Raw genomic sequence first — 18,987 nt, 5'->3', positions numbered from 1 at the left:
TGCATCTGTTCCTAAATGACCTGTCAACCGTAAGACGTGCGAATCACGTCATGATAGCTCATCCAGCCACTAGCTGACCACAGATGCATAAGCAGGCCCAGCAAAGAATACAACAGCCCCCCTCATGCACATTTTGGCTTTCCATGATTTCAGTCACCTGTGGCCAGCTGGGGTCTGAAGATGTTAAATGGAAAATTCCAGAAATGAACAATTCTTAAGGTTTAAATTGCACACCATTCTAAGTAGTGTGCTGAAATCTCATGCCATCAGTCTCACCCAGGATGATCCCTTTGTCCAGCATATCCTGTCCGTTAGTGACTTAATGGCACCGTCTGGGTTATCAGATTGACTGTTGCGGTATCACATTGCTTGTGTTCAAGTCACCCTTATTTTCCTTAATAATGGCCCCAAAGCACAGGAGTAGTGATGCTGGCAATTCAGATATGCCAAAGAGAAGCCGTAGATGTTTCCTTTAAGTGAAAAGGTGAAACTTCTTGACTTAATAAGGAAAGAAAAAAAATTATATGATGAGGTTGCTAAGATCTACGGTAAGAATGAATCTTCAATCTGTGAAATTGTGAAGAAGGAAAAAGAAATTCATGCTACTTTTGCTGTTGCACCTCAAACTGCCAAAGTTAGGGCCACAGTGCATGATAAGAGCTTAGTTAAGATGGAAAAGGCATTAAATTTGTACAATGATATTCTGAGAGAAAGACCACACTCATAACTTTTATTACAGTATATTGTTATAATTGTTCTACTTTATTATTATTGTTGTTAATCCCCTACTGTGCCTAATTTATAAATTAAACCTTTTCATAGGTATGTATAGGAAAAAACATAGCATATGTAGGGTTCGGTACTATCCGTGATCTCAGGCATCCACTGGAGGTCTCAGAACGTATCTGCCATGGATAAAAGGGGACCACTGTAGTAGCTGGTCCAGAGGACCAAAATGGGCCAGTCTATCCATCAAATAGTGAGCTAAATAAATAGTTGCTGTGTTAAGGGATCTACAAAGTATGGCTCATAGACCAATCTGGCCTGTGGCCTGTTTTCATATAGCCTCCCACCTAAGTATGATTTTTACATTTTTAAAGAGTTGTAAAAAACATAATATGCAAGTGTACATATGTAGCCCACAAAGCCTGAAATAGTTACTACCTGGTCCTTTATAGACATGTTTGCTGACCCCTGTGGTAAGCCATTAAGTTTTGGGGTAGTTTGTTATACAGCAAAAGATAGCTGATACACATCTACTCCCAAGAAAGAATGTTAGACACTGAGACTTTCTCAGAGAACTCAGCTGATATCTGCTCAATTTATCCTTGGTACTTGCCGTCTAGGTGCTTGTTAACTAAGATAACACTTGAAGTTCTTTTTGTATTGTGCTTCTCAAAATTAAGATTCCTAAGGCTAGGTAGTAGAACAAGTATACAGTTTTTAGCAGCTTTATTCATAATATTCCCCAAACTGGAAACAACCCAAATGTCCACCAGCAGCTGAACAGATCAACAAAATGTGGTATATCCATACAATAGAAAGTACTACACAATTAAAAAGAAACGAACTACTGATTTTCAAACTACTGATATTCGAAGTCATTATGCTGAGTGTAAGAAACCAGCCACACAAAAATACTGAGTGATTCCACTTATATAAAATACTCAAAAATGCAGACTAATCTAAAGTGACAGAAAGCAGACCAGTGGTTGCCTGGGGCCAGGGGTGAAGGGAAGAATGGCCTGCAAAGGAACACAAGGAGCCTTTTGGAGGGATGAGAATATTTTGTGCTCTGATTGTAGCAGTGGTTTCATGGGTATATATCTGTCAAAAATCAGTAAATTGTACACTTTAAATGGATGCAGGCTATTCTGTGTAAATTATCCTTTAATAAAGTTGATTTTTAGCTTTTTTTTTTTAAAAAGCATTTGCCCTAAAATAAAATTTAACATTCACAAATGTATACAGTTGGACAAAAAATGAGGTGCATTACACAGGATGTTTATATAAGTATAGGACAGATTCAGGTCATGCTGTTAGTCCCTTCTGATTAATTCTGAAAATATCAAAACATTAGATTCAGAAGCGACCTTAAAGCTTAATGAATTACATCTTCTCATCCAATATGGGAATTGCCTTTAGGGGTGAGACAGTCATTTCAGCCCTGAGTATCTACTGTTTAAGGAGTTTACTGCTTTTTTTTTTTTTTTTGAGTTTACTGCTTTTTAAGGCAGTAGATTCTGTGTTTTGGCAGCTCAGTTCCAAAATTTTCTTTAATATTTACTAAAAATTTGCTTTCTTGTAACTTCCACATATGTACTTGAATCTTTTCTTAGGGCAAAACAGGAAAAAATAAAATGAGGAAAAATACAAACAAACAAAACCAAACAACAAAACACCAACCAAAATGCAATAAAACACATTTCCTCTAACCTTCTAAATATTTGAGGCCCCCTACTGCAGTCTCCTTAATACCACTTCTCTCTAAGCTAAATCTAAATACCTGTATTTACCTCTATTTTTTTTAGCCTTATATAATACAGCCTATAGACCCTTGGCTATTCTGGTGACACTTTAAGAAACAAGATCCATTTAAAATGTGATATCCAGAACTGAGTTAAGTGGTATGCTTACATCCTTTTTTGTCCTATTAATGCCATCTACAACTGTTGTAGCATTTTAGTTTTGTACATGCCATCAAACTTTTTGTCATACTGAATTTGTGGATTACTAAAAACCCAAGGGTTTTTAAACACAATCTGATATTAATTAAGCTCTCTTTCCTCCTGCGTTTCTAAATTGATTACTGAGTCTAAATGTGAGATTTATGTCTTATTTAAACATGCTTTCATATTTCATCTTGTAATAAGAAATTATCTCTCTGATGTAAATCGATTAGAATTTTGATATATTTATCATATAAAGTATTAACAACTTTTGTCAATTTCAAATTTATTAATCAATATAACTATTATCTACAATCATTCCATCAATAACTGAGTACCTATTGTGGATTCAGTTATATTAGGTAGCAAAGAGACCACAATGGATCAAAATGGTCCTTATCTTCTTGGCATTCATAGACTAGAGCAGGAAACATATGTATAAACAAGCAATCACAATTTAGTTAGATAAGTGCTGGTGAAAAGCTGTGCTCATTGAATACAGCCAAAGGAGGGTTCACAGAGGTAGTGGTGCATGGGTAAAATTGACTAACTGAGGTCTTCAGGTAGAGGGCTGAGATTGTGGAAGAAAAGTTGATGGAAGAAGAAATAGCCATGTGCAAAGGCATGGCTATCTAAAATACAGGTCCAAGGATAGAGATTCTATTGCATGTTAACCCTGATCTACCAATTGACATTCTTTGGATGTCTTTATCAGCTGCAAATTCACCCTATTACCCAGCCCACTGTTCTTTATTTTGTTCCCAAGATCCTCAAAAGAGAACTTGAAAAATGTGGTGTAAAATCATAATATACACTGTCTATAATAGTCCTCTCATCTAACCATTGAGTAGCCATAATAAAAATGGAAATGAAGTGAATGTGGCATGACACATTTTGAGGATATCATGCTGACTCCCGGGAGCATATTCTTCTAAGTACCCATTATTCATCACTTCAGTGTCATTTTCTAGGATTTTATTGCTTGTCAACATCAAGCTGATTGGTTTGCAATTTTAAAAATTCATCTTCTTTTAATGCAAGTCAAAACTACAATCAGGGGCTTCCCTGGTGGCGCAGTGGTTGAGAATCTGCCTGCCAATGCAGGGGACACGGGTTCGAGCCCTGGTCTGGGAAGATCCCACATGCCGTGGAGCAGCTGGGCCCGTGAGCCACAAGTACTGAGCCTGCACGTCTGGAGCCTGTGCTCCGCAACAAGAGAGGCCGCGACAGTGAGAGGCCCGCACACCACGATGAAGAGTGGCCCCCACTTGCCACAACTAGAGGAAGCCCTCACACAGAAACGAAGACCCAACACAGCCAAAAATAAATAAATAAATTTATAAAAAACAACAACAACACCAAAAAAAAACTACAGTCAGGTACCACCTCACACCGGTCAGAATGGCAATCCTGAAAAAGTCTACAAACAACAAATGCTGGAGAGGGTGTGGAGAAAAGGGAACCTTTCTACACTGTTGGTGGGAATGTAAATTGGTGCAGCCACTATGGAAAACACTCTGGCAGTTCCTCAAAAAGCTAAAAACAGAGCTACAATATGATCCAGCAATCTTACTCCTGGGCATATATCTGGACAAAACTATAATTCAAAAACATACATGCACCCCTATGTTCACAGCAGCACTATTTACAATAGCCAAGACATGAAAACAACCTAAATGTCCACTGACAGATGAATGGATAAAGAAGATGTGATATATATACAATGGAATACTACTCAGCTATAAAAAAGAATGAAATAATGCCATTTGCAGCAACATGGATGGACCTAGAGACTATTATACTAAATGAAGTAAGTCAGAAGGAGAAAGACAAATACCATATGATATCACTTATATGTCGAATCTAAAATATGATACAAATGAACTTATCCATGAAACAGAAACAGACTCACAGACATAGCACACAGACTTGTGGTTGCCAAGGGGAAGGGGGAGGTGGGGGAGTGATGGATTGGGAGTTTGGGATTAGCAGAGGTAACCTATTATATATATGATGGATAAACAACAAGGTCCTACTGTATAGCACAGGGAACTATATTCAATGTCCTGTAATAAACCATAATGGAAAAGAATATGAAAAATTATATATATGTATAACTGAATCACTTTGTTGTACAGCATAAACTAACACAACATTGTAAATCAACTATACTTTAGTAAAATAAATTTTTAAAAAAAGGAAAAAATTCATCTTCTCTTTACTTTTTAAATGTCAAAATAATGCTTTCTGATCTCCTTATATGACATCACCAATCCTCTCCCATGTTTTCTCCAAGACTACCACCAGTAGCTCTTTCCATGGGAGGAGGAGTAAGGTTTTAATTGGTATTAGGTAAAAAGAACACATTCCTGCTGAGTAGAACGAGGGGCTATGTACCCAAATAGAGGTTAGACATTAGAATCACATGACAGCACTTCCAGCAAATCAGATGTGGCCTCTGAATTGATTTTATTTATTTTACAATGAAACCACCATGAGTTGAGACTGCCTCTGTGATAGTCTAGAAAAGAATCCTGTTCCCATTAAACTTGAATAAATTTTGGTTGGATTTATGTCATTTTATTTTATTTTTTTATTAGTTATCTATTTTACACATATTAGTGATTGTATATATGTCAATCCCAATCTCCCAATTCATCTGGATTTATGTCATTTTAAAAGCCAGGATAGTTTCCTAAAAACAAGTGATTTAAATGTTTCAGACTGTATTTAGTTGTTCTTTATTCATCTGTGGCCCTCTAATGAATTTATGTCCTTCAGTAAAGAAGTGATTCTCTATTTCTGACTAATGAGTCATGGCAATGGCAGTGGAAGGGTTAAGAAGGTTAGCTGAGATGTTTCGTTGTTTTCTGATGATTGCTTTTTGTTTGGTGAGTAAACAAGGTAATATACCTAGCGTCTTTTAGTTATAGAGCAAAATAATGTTTATTTACTTTTCTGAAATTGTACCCTAAATCTATGCAAATCTCCAATTTGCATCACCCACAAGCCTCCCTATATTTTGGCAGATTTTAACTAGAGCTAAATAGTTGGCATATATTTGTATTCATATTGTAAATATATTTACAATTATAATTAAATGTAAAGACATGTATGCAAAACATAGACTTCGCTCAATGCTCTCTTTATAGATGAAATGTGATCGTAGAACTTGACAGTAGATCATTCACTGAGGGGAAAAGTGGTTGATCCTCCCCTTGTCTCTACTCTTCTACCCTTTGATGACGTTGGTTATATTTCAAGATTCTGAATGCTATAAGTGAACATTTTACTGAAGAAGCATCTTTACCCATGGCAAAAATAAATGTGCCACCTAAAACTAACAGTCGTTCATGAGGTTCAATGAAGAGAAAATGCAAATGGTTAAAATAAATTCCATTATTTATCAGCAGTAAATCCAATATTTTTTGGTAAAACAGATTTCACAGAAGCTCTACTTATGTTAGCTTTTCCTAAACCTTGCTACAAAGTGTCAGTTCTTTCTAATATATAATCAAGGGAATTTTGTGTCAGGAAGAAAACTTCTCATCTTTGTAAAGGACAGTTAAAGGAGAGGTAGGGAAAAACAAGAAAGACCATGCATGAGGATTAAGTGTAAGGGTATGAACTGAATGCATTTCAACCATTATTTTAAAAAGACTGATGTGAAAAAAAGGTCATGTTTTGAATCAACTGGAGTCTGATTTCCAATTTTAGAATATTTCCAAATTTAGTAATAACATGCATTATTCTGAAAATGAAGACAGAAATACAAAGTAGCCATAAATAATTCTGAATAAAATTCATCCACTACTGGTTTTTCTTTTTAAATTTCATAACTTTCTATATGAATCTATCAACTTGTGTTTTTCAACTCTTCTAACTAAAATAAACTTCAACAAACTTTAATAATAATGAATTTAATCAAACTTTAGGTGAAATTTCTTCGTGAAAGAGCCAACAGAGTTTGACTAAGTTGTGCCTAAATTTCACTTTTTACATAAAAATGAACAAAAGTACAACAGTTGAAATCCAACAACAAAAAAACCTTCAGAGGAATGAAAATGGTTGTTTTCACAGATGGGGTTTATATTTATATGTATCTTTTCAACCTGGCAAATTTAAATCTAAGATACAAATTCAGACATAGTTTCCGAATGGTGAGGAAAGCCTAAAATATTGCCAACCCTACTGAATTAAATTATGGTTTCGAAAAATTACACTTTAAGGCCAGGAGGTTTCTTTCTTTTCTGAGGTTAGCTCTCTGAGGCAAGTGCCACCAACTTGTTAAAATAGTAATTATGAAAGTTTTGTATTGTCATAAAAACTCACACTTAATTTGGTCCTCGTAACTGCTCTGGCCTGGTCTACTTTTCATCTTAGTCACTATTTATTCTCTGATTTGAGAGTAATGTTAAGGGCCACAAATGTTATGTTGAGAATGATAAAACATGTGGGCTAGTTTTTGTGAAGAGCTTACCTTCAGAGAGAGAAAAGAAAATGAAAATATCAAGCAGATAAAGAAAATATTGTTTTTGACCTCATCTAGGAATGAGAGTATTGTCAGCAGACTCATAACGCCTTTCCTCCCCAACGCAATGGCTGGCCACGAGGTGGACATGCTGACGACATGCGTGGTGGCGTTTCAACTGGGGAAATAGCTGATATATGCAGGCATTACTAGCAATACTTCTGGCTCCAACCCAGATATTTTATTGATACTTCCCAGTAAGGATCTGCATTTGCAGGAAGAATAGAGAGGAGAAAGAAAGTCATGAAGACAAAGAATTCTTGGTGATAGGAGCCTGAGAAAGAGAAAAAAAAAAGAACCAACTAAAGAGGCTCCATGGAGCTCGGGAGTCCGGAAGCTCAGCCTAGAAATTAAGTATATGTTGAGCCATAGAGAACTCAACTCTCAGTCTGGTTATCATTCCTTTCCTATCACTGCCATGGTGAAGTGTCAGAAAGGAAATGTAAACTCCTTCCTCAAGAAGTACAATAAAGAACTGTTTCTTATGATTAAGTTCTGTTCTTCCCATTCCAATTCCCCTTAAAGATAATACTAATGACACACACACACACACACACACACACACACACTCACTCTTTTTTAATCACTCTCCTCCTGTCCCTCTTACACCTTGCTTTGGAATTGACTGGTGCTTTGCATTTCCAGTCATTTATCACACATTGTGTAGACCCAAGGTTTTAGATATTAAATCATTCAGACTGTCAATCTACGTAGGAAGCACCCTCAATGTCTTTAAAATGCTATTCTGGAGCATTTAAAGAGAGCCATCTGCAATAAGAACGATCATTAGATGATGATCCACAGTACTGGGTCACAGATGGAGAAAGTAATAGTATTTGAGAGCCATTTTCATGTTAATGTTATAGATTACATATTAAAGAAATGTGCCAGTAATGAAGCAAAAAACAAAGAGGGCCATTGGAGAAGAACAGTTATGCTATTGAAAGCAATGATATAATAAGCAGAATGGCCCCAAGCCATCTGCTTTTAAAGCTCACCATATTTAGGCTGTTAGGACCATTCCATTGTCCATGGAGGTGCTATTCTGAGATAACAAGGAAGTGAGAAAAGCTAACATAAATTAAACTACTGTCAATAATTTTTAAAAACTTTATTATAACTTGGGTTTTTTTCCCTACAAACAAATCTAATGCTCTCAGAGCATACCAGTGGGATAATATAAACTTTTTTGCTCTTTTTAGGGCATTAAAGAAGAGTTATGCCAACTTGAGATATTTACCATTTGTGTAAAAAGAAGCAAAATTCTTAAATACATATGTACTTGTGAGTAAAGAGACAAAAATTTCAGCTGGTTCTTTCAACCTTAGAATTATATCTCTAAGGGATATACAGGGAGATACACACATACACCAACATACATAATAAATATATAGTTATATAAGCACAAAATAATTTAACAAATGGAGAAAATATTGGAAAATACCTCAATTGCTACCTTTCTAAATAATGATCACATATGCACTACAGAATATATGACTAGTTAAAAGGAGTTAACTTTTCACATTTGGGATTTTTTTGTTTGTTTCTTAGTGTTAATTTATGCACATCACAACTCTGGAGAGACTAGAAAAGAAGCATAAACTATGGTGCTTACAGTCTTAAACTGAGGCTTTTAGATATTGATTTTCATCAATGCTCTCCTCTAAAATGGCTTCAGTCTTTTGTGCTTCCCAAATTAAAACTTTATCCTTAGGTTTTGCAGTTTGGATCTTGTAAGGAGATAAAGAAGGAAGAAAAAAAGTTTATGATTCAGGGGCATAATAAACTCCAGCTGGTGTATCATGAGCCTAGTTATGTCAAAATAAATAAATGATCAAAAATAATCTTATTAAAAAACAAAATCATATTGGGACTTTGGAAAATAAATTCAGGTAAAACAAATGAAATGAAAATAGGAAGAATATTAAAATTCAGAACCTGATTGATTATGTATTAGCCACATCAAAGCCTCTGGGTGATAATGAGCCACTGAACAGGGATTACCACCTGTCCTGTTCAACTAGCAGCTGGACCTACCAAGAATAGCTGGACAAGAACACATATAAAATTAGCCTTTAGAAGCATAAGCTAAGTTTTTTCACCTGCTTCTCAGTTCTGCATCTTTATCACTCATGCCAGAAGTAAAAAGCTTTATATATTTTGATGCTGTTTTGCCTTAGGGAAAACACAGCTTTGAACACCAATCTTCCCCACCAGCTTGCTACCAAGTAACAGAGGTTGTCTTCTAGACCTGATAAGCTAGGATGTCAGATGCACTTGGGCTTTCCTGTCACTGCCTCATCTTGTGCTCTTATATTTAAGCCTCACAAATTCTTTCAAAAGGCAGTAGAAGCATAAATTCTAAACAAAAACCAAATTATTAAAAGTCATTTATCCCTATACTTCTACTTAGATATCATCATTTCACTGGAACCTATTTAAAATGACAATAGATATGCACACCTGGAAAGTTTATCAAATGATTTTGATTCAAGATGGTATGTTGAAAAATGAGGCACATGACAATATTTATTTGGTGCTCTAAACTGTTTTAAAGTCAGAAATCTGTTTTGAGAGGTATGATGGAACAAGTGAATGGGTAAGTCAAAAATAATCTACTGCCTTGCTGTTCAAAGTGTGGTTCATAGACCACCACCAGCGGCGGCGGCGGCGGCGGTGGCGGTGGCGGCACCAAAGAGATTATTAGAAACACAGAATCTCAGATCTCACTCTAGACTTACTGAGTCAGAATCTGGATTTTTAACAAGATTCTCAGACGACTCTTATGCACATTAATATTTGAGAATCAATGTTTCTCTGTGTTCAATCAGGACCTCTCTTTCTTTGTTCAATTTGTACTGGAATGCTTTTATTTGAACAATACATTTTAGCACAAACCAATGCCTAGGAAGTCTGTGTATTAAACCAACTAATACTTATGGGATGCCTACCATGTGTAAGTGTAGCCCATACAGATTGCACATAAAGAGGAAGTTCAGCATAAGATTACTATACAGGAGGTTTCCTGATATTAGGACATCTGTACACCTGTATAATGGAATAGCTTTTTTTTTTTCATTAGACTCTAATCTGAAAGTTTATCTGTCTGAGATAACTGAGAATAGAATTTTTCTACTCCCACAATGCAAGGTAAAAGGTAGAAGAAGGGAAGAGGGAACGAGGCGGGAAAGGTGGGGGGGGAGGGGGAGGGGGGGAGAGAGGGAGAGAGAGAGAGAGAGAGAGAGAGAGAGAGAGAGAGGAAGTGAGAGAAACACAGGAGAGAGAGAAAACATTCCAGGTGACATGTAACTGGCAGCAGGCACTCTGCATAACATCTTGGACACAGCATGCGTTAGCAAGTTGATGAGGAGTCCTTATTTCAAATCTGCACTTGGTGCAACTGCAGAGAGATCAAGAATTCTCGTCAATGAGTATTAAAAGTTCTGATAGAAGAAAGCAACGTATGTGGCTCAAGACTGGAATAAAGCCCAATGAAGAGGATCAATATAAACTGGATGTTGGGAGAAAAGTGTAATCTATAGCAGGATTGGGATAAAATCTCTTTTTCCGAATCTTCTAGTTCCTGATAAGGAGGAAGTGAAAGCTAAGATCAGAATGCCCTGGTATGCATATAGTCATATACACATTCATTTATTTGTGTTTATTGAAATTTTTTAGTTATATGTTTTTATACCTAATCAGGTTTCAATTAAGTATATAGCCAATGGTAAACAATTCCCGTTCACATAGCATGAGTTCAGTCATTCTCAATGAATCTTTTCTGATGCTTTAAAGCCTCCAGTTAAAGTCTCCTTCAAATACTCCAATCAAAGACAGTGAGTGATTAAGAATTCTTCCCCACAGACAAATGTCTGAACCAGGCAGTCTTCAAAATGGTAACTAGTGTTAGGATTCTATATTCAAAAAGGATGTATCAGTCAGTCAGTAAGCTAATTGACTGAGGGACAGAAAAGGATCGCTTCAGGGTAGCTGGAAGAAGAGTGGGAGTGAAAGCAAAGGAAAAAGGGAGAGGAGCAAGATTTAAGAGGCAGTGGGACAGTAAGATGTGTAATGGTTTGAACTGGGACACTAGTCAGGGAATAGAACGTCAAAAGAACACGAGAGTGTTTTTGTTCCTCTCCAAATAGAAAATGCCGTATACCTTAGACAAGCACTTCCTTCACTAGTTGAGTCTGTGGGTATCATCTAGTTAGGGCAGGTAGGACATTTGGTATTGTCAATCTTTTTCAAAGGCTTGAAATCCAGGTGCATACAGGAGTAAGAAAGCCTTTCCCTTCACTACTTGTAAGATAAAGCTGGTCAACTGAGTGAATTTTATGTCAGTTAAAGGAAGTAATGTGGGTAGGTTGCCAACAATTTATCAGATAATCAAGTACAATCCCATTAAGATAACGGTTATACCCCTGAATTGAAGACTTACAGAGCCATACAGAGGTCGCTTTTGTCTGGAAAGGACAAAGGAACTCAATAGTGTCGTCAATTTTTTGCCACAGAGACATTAAGACAAACCAAGAGATTTTATGTGTGCTTTGCCCATTTTATCAGAAATAACAGGTGATTTTATTACATTGAATCCTGTCCAAAATGCTAAGAATAACTGACAGCTGCCAACTTTGGAGGAAAGATTCCTACCAGTGTAATTAAATTTGTGCTGTTCTAATTTATTCAATTAGTCCAAGATCTAAAATAAATAAATAATAGAAAATTCCAAAATCTTATTTGTAGGACTTTTGGATGTATAACTAGTACTAACATTCTCTATAAACTTTTTTGCTTTTCTTAAAGAAATATGAGGTCATAAAATGTTACCATTCTGATACGCAATTATAATTAAATGTTTAGGACTTCCCTGGTGGTGCAGTGGTTAAGAGTCCGCCTGCCAATGCAGGGGACACAGGTTCGAGCCCTGGTCTGGGAAAATCCCACATGCCGTGGAGCAACTAAGCCCATGCGCCACAGCTACTGAGCCTGTGCTCTAGAACCCGCGAGCCACAACTGCTGAGCCCGTGTGCCACAACTACTGAAGCCCACGTGCCTAGAGACCGTGCTCCGCAACAAGAGAAGGCACCGCAACGAGAAGCCTGCGCACCGCAAGGAAGAGTAGCCCCCGCTCGCCGCAACTAGACAAAGCCCGTGCGCAGCAATGAAGACACAATGCAGTCAAAAATTTAAAAAAAAAATGTTCATTATAACTGACAATACAGATATAGCTGTGTTTATTTGGTTGTTTAGATAGTTTTAAATGGAGAATAAATTCTAATTTTTGTTGGTTCCATATTGAATTTAAAAAGTAAATAGACCCTTTAAAGTTATGTTTCAGTTATTAATTTGCTTCACAGAACACTTAAAAAAAGATTAACAGAAAAACATGTGAAAGTTTGAAGACCAGGCCTGAGCCCACTCAGCCATCTCCTCTATGAACCTTTGAAGTGTCTTACATGAAATGACAGAGATTTCCAGACTTGAGTTAGAAAATGCTGGAACCTAGGCTCTAACACTGTGTGGTGTTGGAAAAAATCACTGCTGTGGTCTGAATGTTTGTCTCCCTAAAATTCATATGTTGCAATCCTAACCCCCCCGAAAAAGGTGATGGTATTAGTAGATGGGGCCTTTGGGAGGGGATTAGGTCATAAGGGTGGAGCCCTTATCAATGGGACTTGTGTTCTTATTTATTATTTATTTATTTTTTGTTGTTTGTAGCTTTGGGCTATTATTACAAATAAAGCTACTACGAACATGTGTGTACAAGTCTTTGTATGGATATATATTTTCTCTTCTCTTGGGTGTAAAGCTAGAAGTGCAGTGGCTGGATCACGTGCTAGTTGTATGCCTAACGAATAAACTATCACAATGTTTTCCAAAGAGTTACACCATTTTATGTCCTCACCAAAACAAGAGTTCTTTTTCCTGTGTATGAGAGTTCCAATTCCTCTGCATCCTCGTGAACACTTGGCATGTTAGCTATTTTATCTCTTTGTGGTTTTAATTTGCATTTCCTAACTGAGTAATGATATTGAGTATCCCTTATGTACTATTTACCATTTGTATATCTTCTTTGATGAAGTGTCTGCATATTTTAAAAAATTGGGCTGTTTTCTCATTTATTTTTCTTTTTAATTTTTTTTAGCACTTTAAAAAATGTTTTTATTAAACGATACACATACAGAAAGTGCACAAATTTAAATGTAAAGATCAATGAATTATACCACAGTGAGCAAACTCTTATAACCACCCCCAAATTAAGAAATGAATCACCACCAGCAACCCAGAAGTCCTGCTTACATCCCTCCCATAATTAGTCCCTCCCTCTTCCTCAAAGGTAACTATTATCCTGACTACAAACACCACAGATTAGTTGTATCTGTCTTTAAAATTTTTGTAAATGGGATTATATATAGTGTATTCCTTTCCCTCAATCTATTTGTAAGATTTGTCCAATGTAGTTGTGTATAGCAGTAGTTCCTTCATTCACCCTCAAGTTTCATTCACTTTATTTATACATTGGACCATTGATAGATATGCGGACTTGGGGTTATTATGAGTATTGTTATTATACTTATATATTTTATATAATTATACATTCTATATATATTATATGTTATATATATTTTATATATATGTAACTTTTTTCCCACTTTTTCCTTTATTAATTTGAGATACCTTCCATTTATCTGCTTTCATAATCAGATGCATTTTTGTCTCTACTGATATTTGAAATAAAATACCAAATGTTTCCCTCATAAACATTCTCTTTCTGAATAAAATGATACTTTTAGACTACTTCATGTTCTTATAAAAGAGACCCCCACAGAGCTCCCTAGCCCCTTCCTTCTTGTGAGGACACAATCACAAATCTGCAACCTGGAAAAGAGCCCTCACCTGGCATGCTGGCACCCTAATCTCAGACTTCCAGCCCCCAGAACTGAAAGCAATAAATTTCTGTTGTTTAGAAGGTATCCAGTCTATGGTATTTTGTTACAGCAGCCAAGCAGACTAAGACCTCACATAATCTCTTTAAATATCAGTATTGTTGACAAAAAAATGAGAACAGTGAAACCTATCCTACATACCTTACAGTGTTTTTTTAAGATTTAATGAGATAATATATACAGGGTACTTTATAAACTAGAAAATTAAATGATTATTTGATTTTTAGTTTAGTGAATTATATAAAAACACTACTTAACTCTTCATATAATATTGTCACTTATTATTTTATTTTCAATTATTTAACTATTTTTCTTTTATTCTAATTTCTTGAATTTTCCCTAGAAGTACAGATAAATAGGTAATGTCTTTGGTAATGGTGGTAATAATGAGATAATACCTAGTCCTGAAATTAGCTGAAAAATTACCTTAGACACATACTGTTTCTCCAAATACATGAACTGTTGTATGTCAAATAAATACAATTTGAAAATGGTTTGATTATTCAAAGTTCTTATATTTTTAGTGTACTATTTTATACTTACATATATGTCATTATACTACAAGACTATAAAACACAGTCACAGCAGTCTCTATGCATTTTTGTGGTCTCCACTTGCTTAGTACAGTGGCTATAAATACTTGTTGAACAAATGAAAACAACACTTTTAGAAAGGTGTTCCTATGGATAGTTTTTCATTCATGATGCTTCTATCCTAAGTATCTGATCTACAGATCTTAATCAAAAGTAATCTCAATTCCCTGAAAAAATTAAAAGGAATCTGAGATTCCTTCACCATATAAAACCTTGAAATGTAACTAGGCAAAAAAACCAATAACCTAAAATGAGACTAACCAGCTTTACTTGAGAAAAGGTAGACTATGATCTAGACGATTGTAAAACTGACTTTTACAAATCAGTCCTTTGAAAAATCCAAAAAATACTAAGTTTCTTCAGACTCACAGGCTTAGAAAACAAACTTATGGTCACCAAAGGGGAAAGGTGCGGGGGAGGGATAAATTGGGAGTTTGGGACTGACATGTACACACTGCTATATTTAAAATAGATAACCAACAAGGACCTACTGTATAGCATATGAAACTCTGCTGAATATTCTGTAATAACCTAAATGGGAAAATAATCTGAAAAAGAACAGATACATGTATATGTATAACTGAATCACTTTGCTGTACACCTGAAACTAACACAACATTGTTAATCAACTATACTCCAATATAAAATAAAAATTAAAAAGTACAAACTTACAGTTACAAGTAAAGTAAGTACTAGGAATGTAATGTACTACATGATAAATATAATTAACGTGCTGTTAAGAGAGTAAATTTTAAGAGTTCTCATCACAAGGAAAAATTTTTTTTCTATTTATTTAATTTTATATCTGTATGAGATGATGGGTGTTCACTAAACTTATTGTGATAATCATTTCATGATGCATGCAAGTCAAATCAGCATGCTGTACACTTTAAACTATACAGTGCTATATGTCAATTATATCTCAATAAAACTGGAAGAAAAAAAATACTAAGTTTCTCATCAAAATAAGATTTAGGGAAAAGCAAATATAAAAGCATGAGAGTAAATGAAAATATTCTAGCTGTTCACAGACTTGGGTGTTTTAAAATCGAAACTTAAAAAATATATGGTATCATTTATTTATCATTTATCAGTAAATGATAAACTAACAAACTCATGTTCAAATGTGAGTTAAAATAAATGTCAAACAGAAATGAATTTTATTATTTAAAAATTAAAATTATATCTGTGCTATTGTGCTTTTTTATTAGTTTGGAGTAAAAGTTGCAAACTAGCAATCTTTGGGCTATATTTGACATGTACACATTTTGTTGAGCCCATACAGTTTTTTGTTTGTTTGTGTGAATTACTCAACACTTAACTGTTCAGAGATTTTTTAAGAGTGATCTAAATTTCTGAGTTCTCATTTAAAAGGAATCATTTGGCTATACTGGACTCCCTTTCTTACATGGTAATAATTGGCTGGAGCTGACATTCACCACTCTGTAAAGGGGCATGCACTCTGTAGTCCCCACCAGTTCTGATTACCTTACACTTGGCCAGCCTTGCTCATTTACATTAGCAAGCTAGCCTCAGTTGGCATTTAAATTTGCAGGCTCTGGTTACAGCAGCAAGACTTGACCATAGCAATCTTAGGGTATCTTAATCTGCTTTAAGTTAACTAACACTGATACATGAAGAAAATGAAAATTGGAAGAGCCCTATAATATTTAAGAAATTGACTCTGTAATTATAAAGTTTCCCTTGCGGAAAACTTCAGGACCAGATCACATCACAGGCAGAAATACCAATCTTACATAAACTCTTCCAGAGAAGAGGCAGTACTTCCTTACTTCCCTTTCATGAGACTAGAATCATCCTGATACCGAAGCTTGAGAAGAATTACAGACCAATATCGCTAATGAACATGGATGCAATAATCCTAAACAAAATATTAGCAAATCAAATCCAAAAATGAATGTTTAGAGTCATATATCACAACCAAGTTGGGATTATTTCAAGAATGGAAGTGATGCTGGGCCAGGTGGATACCTATGCTGTAAAAAATGAAACAACTCCTATCTCAAAAGTGACACACACAAGAAAACAACTCCAAGTGGACTATATATCTAAATATGAAAGATAAAAAAATAAGGTTTCTAGAAGACAAGGTAAGAGAAAATATTCATGATATTGGGTTAGGCAAAGATTCCTTAAATAGCACACAAAAATAATTAACTATAAAGAAAAAGTTATGTATTGGAAAGATCTATACATCAAAAGACACAATTAAGAGAATTAAAAAGGAAGCTATACAATGAGAGAAGATATTTGTGACACATATAGTTTACAAAGGGCTGTAACTCAGAATATGTTAAATAAAAAACTCCTACAAATCAATAATAAAAAGAGGGATGAACCAATAAAAAAGTAGGCAAGTGACTGAATAGATACTTCACACAAGAGGATACCCAAAATGGCCAAGAATACATGTAAAAATATTCAATCCCATAAGTAACCAGAGGAATGCAAATTAAAATCAATTGAGACTCTACTACACACTATTGCAATGGCTAAAATTTTAAAGACTGACTATATCAAGTATTGTTGAGATGTGAAGCAAGTACTTCATGTATGGCTAGTGGGAGTGTAAGCTGGTACAACCACTTTGGAAAAGTGTTTGGAAGTATCTACTGAAGCTCAGCATATGCACACCCTCATGCTTCCAGATATATACCCAACATAAATCTATGCACATGTGCACCAAAAAACACACAAAAGAATGTTCATAGAGGGACTTCCCTGGTGGTCCAGTGGCTAAGACTCCGAGCTCCCAATGCAGGGGGCCTGGGTTCGATCCCTGGTCAGGGAACTAGATCCCACGTGCTGCAACTAAAGACACTGCATGCTGAAACTAAAGATCTCACGTGCTGCAACGAAGATCCCACGTGCCGCAACTAAGACCCGGTACAGCTAAATAAATAAATAAATATTTTTTAAAAAAAGAATGTTCATAGAAGCCTTATTCATAATGTCTCCAAACTGGAAAAGAACCAAAATGTCTATTAGCAATAGAATAGATAAATAAATTATGGTATATTTTTATAACAGGATATCATATAGCAATGAAAATGAATGGCAGCTACATGCAACAATGTGGGTTCATCTCATAAACAAAATGTTGAGTCACAGACACCAAAGTTTATAAACTGTATGATTCCATTTTTATAGAGTTGAAAAACAGGCAAAACTAAACCATGGTAGTAAAAACACAGGGTAGTGGTTACCTTTAGGATAAGGGAGGAGTAGTGTTTGGGAGAGGGCACAGGGGAGAAGTGGTAGTTTCTGAGGTATTAGTAATGTATTATCTTTCTCTCCAACGTTTTTATTTTGAAATTTTCAAACCTACCAAAAAGTTAAAAGAATACCCATCAACCATTCACCATATTTGCTTCTATTCTCTCTCTCTCTTTCTCTTTCTTAGATAGATATTTGGATAGGTAGATGATAGATAGATAGATAGATAGATAGATAAGAGTCTGTTTTTGGGATATTGATAATGTTTTATTCATTGTTCTAGATGGTAAACATGAGTGTGTTCATTTTGTGATGATTGCATTGCGCTGAACACTTATCATTTTTGTACTCTTTCTGAATGTGTTATTCTTCAAGTTAAAAAAAAATCTGATTTAAACAACTTGTTTGAAAATGCCCTTGAAAACAATTCATTGAACACAACATATTACTCAAACAGTACAGCCTAATGATTTGCTGTTGTTTTGACAGCATTTAGGAAAAACTACACCATATTTTTGGATCCATTTATTGAAGTAAAATACTTTAGTGTAGTAATAAGGCTTAGATTAAAATCACAGTGTCATAGCCTCACCTGCTGGTTGTTTTCCATAGCCATATTTTATACCTGCCTCTGTATTATATGGAGATCAAAAATTTCCCCATGCTTGCTGCTTTTAAGATGTATGTAGGACAGGACTGTTTAGGTTACAGAGTGACACAGGGCAGGGTTTTAAGGGGTTGGTGGCAGTCTGGGGTAGATCTCAAACGGTCATATCAGTTAAGTGACTACATAAAGCACAGTTCTGACCCTCAAACAAATGGTTAAACAAGCTAGCTAAAGAAAGAACATAATATTTTCCAAAGCTTAGGTGAAAGTTGGAATGTCTGGCCTGGGGATGAAAGAGAGACATGCTTATCAACATTTTCCCCTTGTATTGCTTATCAGGAGGAATGAATCAAAAACATGGCACCACAGTACAAGCCCTCAGCTTAGAGAAAAATGACTT

This window comes from Balaenoptera musculus, chromosome X, assembly GCF_009873245.2.
Source record: "Balaenoptera musculus isolate JJ_BM4_2016_0621 chromosome X, mBalMus1.pri.v3, whole genome shotgun sequence".
Lineage (NCBI taxonomy): Eukaryota > Metazoa > Chordata > Mammalia > Artiodactyla > Balaenopteridae > Balaenoptera > Balaenoptera musculus.
Note: the sequence above shows the minus strand (reverse complement) of the source record.